This window comes from Rutidosis leptorrhynchoides, chromosome 2, assembly GCF_046630445.1.
Source record: "Rutidosis leptorrhynchoides isolate AG116_Rl617_1_P2 chromosome 2, CSIRO_AGI_Rlap_v1, whole genome shotgun sequence".
Lineage (NCBI taxonomy): Eukaryota > Viridiplantae > Streptophyta > Magnoliopsida > Asterales > Asteraceae > Rutidosis > Rutidosis leptorrhynchoides.
This window is the reverse complement of record NC_092334.1, coordinates 396,015,206-396,022,553: the sequence shown is the minus strand read 5'-3', so window position 1 is coordinate 396,022,553 and position 7,348 is coordinate 396,015,206.

Genomic DNA, 7,348 nt, shown 5'->3' with positions numbered 1-7,348 from the left:
TATAGTGGCCGTGGTTACCGATCGAATTCAGCCTTTGTTTTAAACTCTTTTCTAAGATGAAACTTACTTTATACTTTTTGTTTAATGATGAATGATGATGACCCTTAAGACCTAATTTACATATATTTAAACCTTTGGGAACAATTTACTGACTTAGTACCTTTTGACTTAGGTTGAGGACTTTCGGACCAACCACTTTGCCTACTTTACCACATACCGACTTTTACTACTTTTCCACTGTGAGTTATAGCATCCCTTTTTACTTTAACTATTTCGGGAACTGAGAATACATGCGCATTTTATGTTTTACATACTAGGCACGAGTACTTAAACTTTATATTTGTGTGGGTTATACAACGGCATAAACTTTCCCCTTAGCTCGGTAACGTTTAGTCATTGGTCTTTGAACCGATGAACGCGAATCTTAGATATGGATCCATAGGGTTTGACATCGCCACTCGGGCTAGTAGCGCTAGCATTTAACGGGTGTTTAATACTTCGTAAACATACGCACTCGCCAAATGTACTTTTAGGGGGTGATAAACGTTAAGTTAGTTACCAAGTGCCCACGGTTAAACATATACTTTTCATACGGTTTTGATACTCTTACATTACTGTTATACTTTAAACTATAGCTCACTAACCTTTGTGTTGACATTTTTAAGCATGTTTTTCTCAGGTGCTTAAGGTTGCTTGCTTCCGCTGTTGTACTAGTCTTGCTGATTAGCCACCCGCTGCCTTGCTTGAGATGTCACCGCATGAAACACTTTATCTTGCATTCAAACTTTAATACTTTTGAAACAATGATTTGTAACGACCTAAGGGTCACGCACTAATATCTTTGCTTCTATTCATAGAAGCATACTTTTGATGTAAAACATTCGACGTTAGTTATGACGTCACCTTTTATCATGAATGCAAACTTGTTTTGAAAATGCATATAGTGCTTGACCTTGTAATGATCCTGTTGTTGATGGTCCGTACATGTTGATTTAGTACGGGGCATCACATTTGTTATCAGAGCATTGGTTTTAGGGAATTAGGTTGCATTAGTGAGTCAAAGACCGACCCGAGTAGGATTCACTAATAGGACTAATCTACAACTTGCTAGTTTACTTGTTTCCGCTGAACTTACTGCATGCTGTTGCTTACTTTTACTGCGATATGCCGTATGCTACTTGTTTTCACTACTGCATGATATTATTTGCTTTCGATTGCATGTTACTTCTGTACGATTCGTTATTATTGCCATGATATTTACTGCTATACATGATTTAGACTGTCGTAGTTACTTTGCCTAATACGTGCTTGCTTTATGACTTACTGACGTGGAAAAAGTTATTTTTTCTTGTTCAGATGTCGGATATTCCACCTATCATCATTTTGGATAGCGACACAGAATCATCAGCCACTTCACCGACCGTTGTTGCCGATTCCCAGATGCCGTCATCGACACCCACCAGTGACCCTGGCGCTTCATCCTCCGGTGCCAGTAGTCATGCACCTGCCCCAGTGGTTATCTCTGACGGAGCCGAGGACCTCCAGGAGATTCTAGCTCCACTTGCCCCCGGACCCTCGGAGCCACAGCACCATCCCGGTGGTGCTGTGATTCCCGCGGATCTTGGGGAAGGTCCAGTCCGTAATGAGCATAACCATTGGTGCCGACGCGCTCCTGATGGACGTCTCGTGTCGATCGGACCCGCTAGATATCGACAGATGATGGCTGCCCGAGGAGAGCCAGTACAGCCACCCGTGCAGCCACCTCCACATGATTTGGACGACCCATCCTCCGCTGACTCTTTATCCGACGACACCTCCTCAGACGACTCCAGTGACGATGATTCTGATGAGGACCCTAATGATGCACCTGTACAGCCACCCTCTACCCCGCTAAAGAAGCGGTACCATTTCGATGGTACCGTTATTCCAGGGATTAATGGAGGTCGAGCATTCACTGACGCATATGGTCAGCATCGTAGGGTTACCGCCCGTAAGCAGCTTGTGCCGTATCCTGCTGATCCATTCATCCGTAAGCCTTACCGCTTTGCAGCCTCTACTTCTGGAGTCGGACCGTCTGCACCACCTGCACCACCAGCACCGCATGCCCCACCATCTCCCACTGTCGAGGAACTGACAAGGGAGGTGGAGATCCTCCGTGCTCGGTTAGCTGAGATCGAGGACCAGATGTCTCGTGTATTGGACATCCTACACCCACCTTCACCATAGGACCTTTGTAGTAGATTTCATTATGTAATCTAGTTGTAGTTTTATGTATTACTTATGTATTGTACGAATCTATGCGGATGTATGAAACTTATTATTAATGAGTGAGACTTTGTGTTGGTTACTTTTTGCACAAGTGTTCTATTTACGTTACTGTACTATGGTTTTGTGATATCTGTATCTAGTTGCTCTACTTAATTAACATGTGTTGTGCTGTTTACATGTTGGTTGTTGTATACTGTACTATTACTATTTGAATACTGGATTTTGACTTGAGTCAAAATTTTTGTTTAGAACATCATGGCCAACGGAAGATCAACACCGACCACAGCCCAAATCGAGGAAATGATTGCCGAAAGGGTAGCCGCAGCCATTGCGGAAATGCAACCCCAAGCCCCACCGCCACCAGTTATTCAGCCCATTCGTAATGGGTGTACATACAAAGAGTTTCAAAGCTGCAAACCCCACAACTTTAGTGGAACGGAGGGACCGGTTGGTCTCACTAGATGGTTTGAGAAATTAGAATCTGTGTTTCGAGTTAGTAACTGCTCAGAGACGAATAAAACCAAGTTTGCTTCATGTACGCTGTCTGACGGCGCACTAACTTGGTGGAACACTTTGGCTCAAGTAAAGGGTATTGATGAGGCGTTTGCTACCCCATGGGAGGAATTCAAAGGGGCCCTGATTGAGGAATATTGCCCTGGATAGAGATCCAGAAGATGGAGATTGAGTTTATGCAGTTGAAGGTTGTGAGAAACGATCTCGATGGTTACAATCGTAGGTATTTGGAACTAGCCCTGATGTGTCCTACCATGGTCACCCCGGAATTCAAGCGTATGGAGAGATACTTGTGGGGACCTCCTAAGTCCATTAAGGGAAACGTCACCTCGTCTAAGCCACCCAATGTCCTGGAAGCAATGCGCATGGCGCATACCTTAATGAACCAAATCATCATCGATGAACCGGAAAAGGCAAAATCTGAAGCGGGTACTAGTGATAAGTGTAAGTGGGATAACAACAAGGGCAGAGCCTATGATCAAAACCACGCGAAGTGACATGAGGGTTTCAAAGGAAAAAACAACGGTGGGAATCCCAATCCGAACACCAACTCGAACCCCAACTACAAAGGTACCCTACCACAGTGCAAGAGGTGCTACAAGCATCATACCGGGTACTGTAATGTTGTTTGTGAAAAATGCAAAAAGACCGGGCATATTGGCAGGGACTTCAAGATCACCACCATGACTGGAAAGCCGAACTCCAATGGACAGAGAAAGTGCTACGAATGCGGACAAATGAGCCATTTCAGAAACGAGTGTCCCAACAAGCGAAAGGATGGCGGACCACTGCGCGGCAGAGCTTTCAACGTTAATGCAAGGGATGCTCGTGAGAACCCGACTTGGTCACAGGTATATTCACTATCAATAATCTATTAGCTTCTGTCCTATTTGATACTGGTGCCGATAGAAGTTATGTATGTAGACACTTTTGCGATAAGATAAATTGGTCGTTAGTTCCTTTAAAGGAGAGTATGCTTGTAGAGGTAGCCAATGGAAAACTTTAGAAAGTTGACCATATTAGCCGAGGAGCCATTATCAACATAGCTGGTGTGGATTTCGAGATTGACCTGATACTCATTAAGTTGGGAAGCTTTGATGTTATTATCGGTATGGACTGGTTGACCAAGATAAGGGCCGACATTATCTGTGGAGATAAAGCTCTTCGTATACCGCACGGAGACGGTGAGCCACTGATCATATATGGAGAGAGATGTACCTCGAAGCTGAACCTCATTAGTTGCGTGAAAGCGCAAAAGATCATGAAGAAAGGATGTCTTGCTGTGCTAGCACATGTGAAGACGTTAGAAACCGAGGTGAAGAGTGTGGACGATGTTCGAATTGTGAACGAATTTTCCGATTTCTTCCCAGAGGAATTGCCTGGATTACCACCACCGAGAGCAGTAGAGTTTCAGATTGATTTAATGCCAGGAGCTGCACCTGTAGTGCGCGTACCTTATCGACTCACACCTTAAGAAATGCAAGAGTTGCAGAGCCAACTACAAGAACTGCTAGACCGTGGATTCATCCAACCAAGTTTCTCACCTTGGGGCGCACCTGTTTTGTTTGTGAAGAAGAAGGACAGATCCTTCCGCATGTGTATAGACTACCGTGAACTCAACAAATTGACGATCAAGAATCGGTATCCTCTTCCCCGAATTAACGATCTTTTTGATCAACTACAAGGATTGAGCGTTTACTCTAAGATCGATTTGTGATCCGATTATCACCAGTTGAGAGTGAAAGAAATCGATGTGATGAAGACTGCATTCAGAACTCGTTATGGTCATTATGAGTTTCTCGTGATGCCATTCGGTTTAACCAACGCACCTGCCGTGTTCATGGATCTCATGAATCGTGTCTGCAAACCATACCTGGATAAGTTCGTTATTGTCTTCATAGATGATATCCTCATCTACTCCAGGAGCGAAGAAGAACATGAGCAACATCTTCGTCTGGTACTCGAACTCTTGAGACAAGAGCAACTTTATGCCAAATTCTCCAAGTGTGAATTTTAGTTGAAGGAAGTCCAATTTTTGGGTCATGTTGTGAGCAACCAGGGTATCAAGGTTGATCCCGCAAAGATTGAAGCTATTAGCAAGTGGGAGACCCCACTACTCCAACTCATATTCGCCAATTTTTTAGGTCTCGCCGGTTACTACCGAAGATTTATTGAAGGTTTCTCTCTGATTGCGCGTCCTTTGACCGTGCTGACTCACAAAGGGAAGAAGTTCATTCGGGAACCTGAACAGGAATCTGCATTTCAAACCTTAAAGAAGAAGTTAACCACCGCATCTATTTTATCACTTCCTGAAGGCAGTGACGATTTCGTCGTTTATTGCGATGCTTTGAAAAGTGGTTTTGGTTGTGTACTGATGCAACATACAAAGGTTATTGCTTACGCCTCTCGTCAACTGAAGATTCATGAACGAAATTACACTACTCACGATCTCGAGCTTGGAGCCATTGTCTTTGCGCTCAAATTGTGGAGACACTATCTTTATGGAGCTAAGAGCACTATTTTCACCGATCATAAAAGCCTCCAACACATTTTTGATCAGAAGCAACTGAATATGAGACAGCGTCGATGGATCGAGACGCTAAACGACTATGATTGTAAACTTCGCTATCATCCTGGCAAGGCCAATGTTGTAGCTGACGCTTTAAGCTGAAAGAAGAGGACGGCACCTCGGGCTCTGAACATCACCATTCATTCGAACCTCAACAGCCAGATCCGAGCAGCCTAAGATGAGGCTTTCAAGGAGGAGAATATATCTCATGAACACTTGAACATTCTCATTTCTTGATTCGAGGTTAAGGAGACTGGACTCCGATGCTATGCCGAAAGAATTTGGGTACCTCGTTATGGAGATCTACGAAACCTTATACTTGATGAAGTTCACAAGTCGAGATATTCGATTCATCCCGGAGCGGGAAAAATGTACCACGATCTTACAGAACAGTATTGGTAGCCTAATCTTAAGAAGGACGTTGCAACTTATGTTGGTAAGTGTTTGACTTGTTCGAAAGTTAAGGCCGAACATCAAAGACCTTCTGGGTTACTTCAACAACCAGAAATCCCTCAATGGAAGTGGGAAAGGATAACAATGGATTTCATCACCAACCTACCAAAGACGGTGGGCGGATACGATACCATCTGGGTTATCGTTGACCGTCTTACCAAATCTACACACTTCCTAGCTATGAAGGAAACGGATACGATGGAGAGACTCGCTCAACTATACATCAAAGAGGTTGTATCTCGTCATGGTGTACCTTTATCGATCATCTCAGATCGCGATCCCCGTTTTGCTTCTAGATTTTGGCGTTCTTTGCAAGAAGCCATGGGAACCTATCTCGACATGAGTACTGCTTATCACCCACATACCGACGGGCAAAGTGAGCGAACGATTCAGACTTTGGAGGACATGTTTCGTGCATGTGTCATTGATTTCGGAAAGGCCTGGGAAAGGCATTTGCCGCTCGGCGAATTTTCTTACAACAACAGTTATCACTCGAGCATTAATGCTGCACCTTTTGAAGCATTGTATGGCCGAAAGTGTCGATCTCCTATTTGTTGGGCCGACTTAGGCGAAAAGTAAATCACCGGACCCGAGGTAGTCCACGAAACAACGGAGAAGATTGCTCAGATTCAAGCGAGACTTAAGATAGCCCGTGATCATCAAAAGAGTTATGCTGACCTCAAACGTAAAGATTTTGAATTCAACGTGGGTGACCGTGTTATGTTGAAAGTAGCACCTTGGAAAGGTGTGATTCGTTTTGGAAAGCGCGGAAAGTTAAACCCGCGATATATTGGTCCTTTTGAAATCTTGGAACGTGTTGGACCCGTTGCATACCGTTTAGATCTTCCAACACAATTGAGCTCAGTTCATCCTACCTTCCACGTGTCAAACTTGAAGAAGTGTCTTGCTGCACCTGAACTTATCATACCACTGGAAGAACTTACAATTGATGACAAACTCCACTTCGTGGAAGAACCTATTGAGATTATGGACCGTGAGGTCAAAACTTTGAAACGCAACAAGATTCCGATCGTCCGAGTACGATGGAATGCCAAACGAGGACCTGAATTTACCTGGGAGCGAGAGGATCAAATGATGCAAAAGTATCCTCACCTTTTCCCAACTCCTCCATCTACCTCAGCTTAAAATTTCGGGACGAAATTTTCTTTAACAGGTGGGTAATGTAACGACCATGGATTTTCCAACGTTTAATTATTAATATTTATTATTAATGCTTGCGTATTAATGAATGTATTTTATTACATTTACTTGTTACCATACATGACTTTAAATGCCCGACACTCACGAATAATATTTCGGATATTATTTACATCCATGATTAATTATTATTAATCATTTTTAATTAACTAGTGTTAATAGTTAATTACTTGGTCTTTGTTGGATTAATTTGTTAATTACTTGAACTTAGGCTTTTATTAATGTTAGTGGACTTAGAAGCCCACCCTACTTATCTTAATGGATTAATTTAGGAGCCCTTTTGTTGTAAGTAGCCCATTAAGACTTAACTAGTTAGTTAGTGTCATG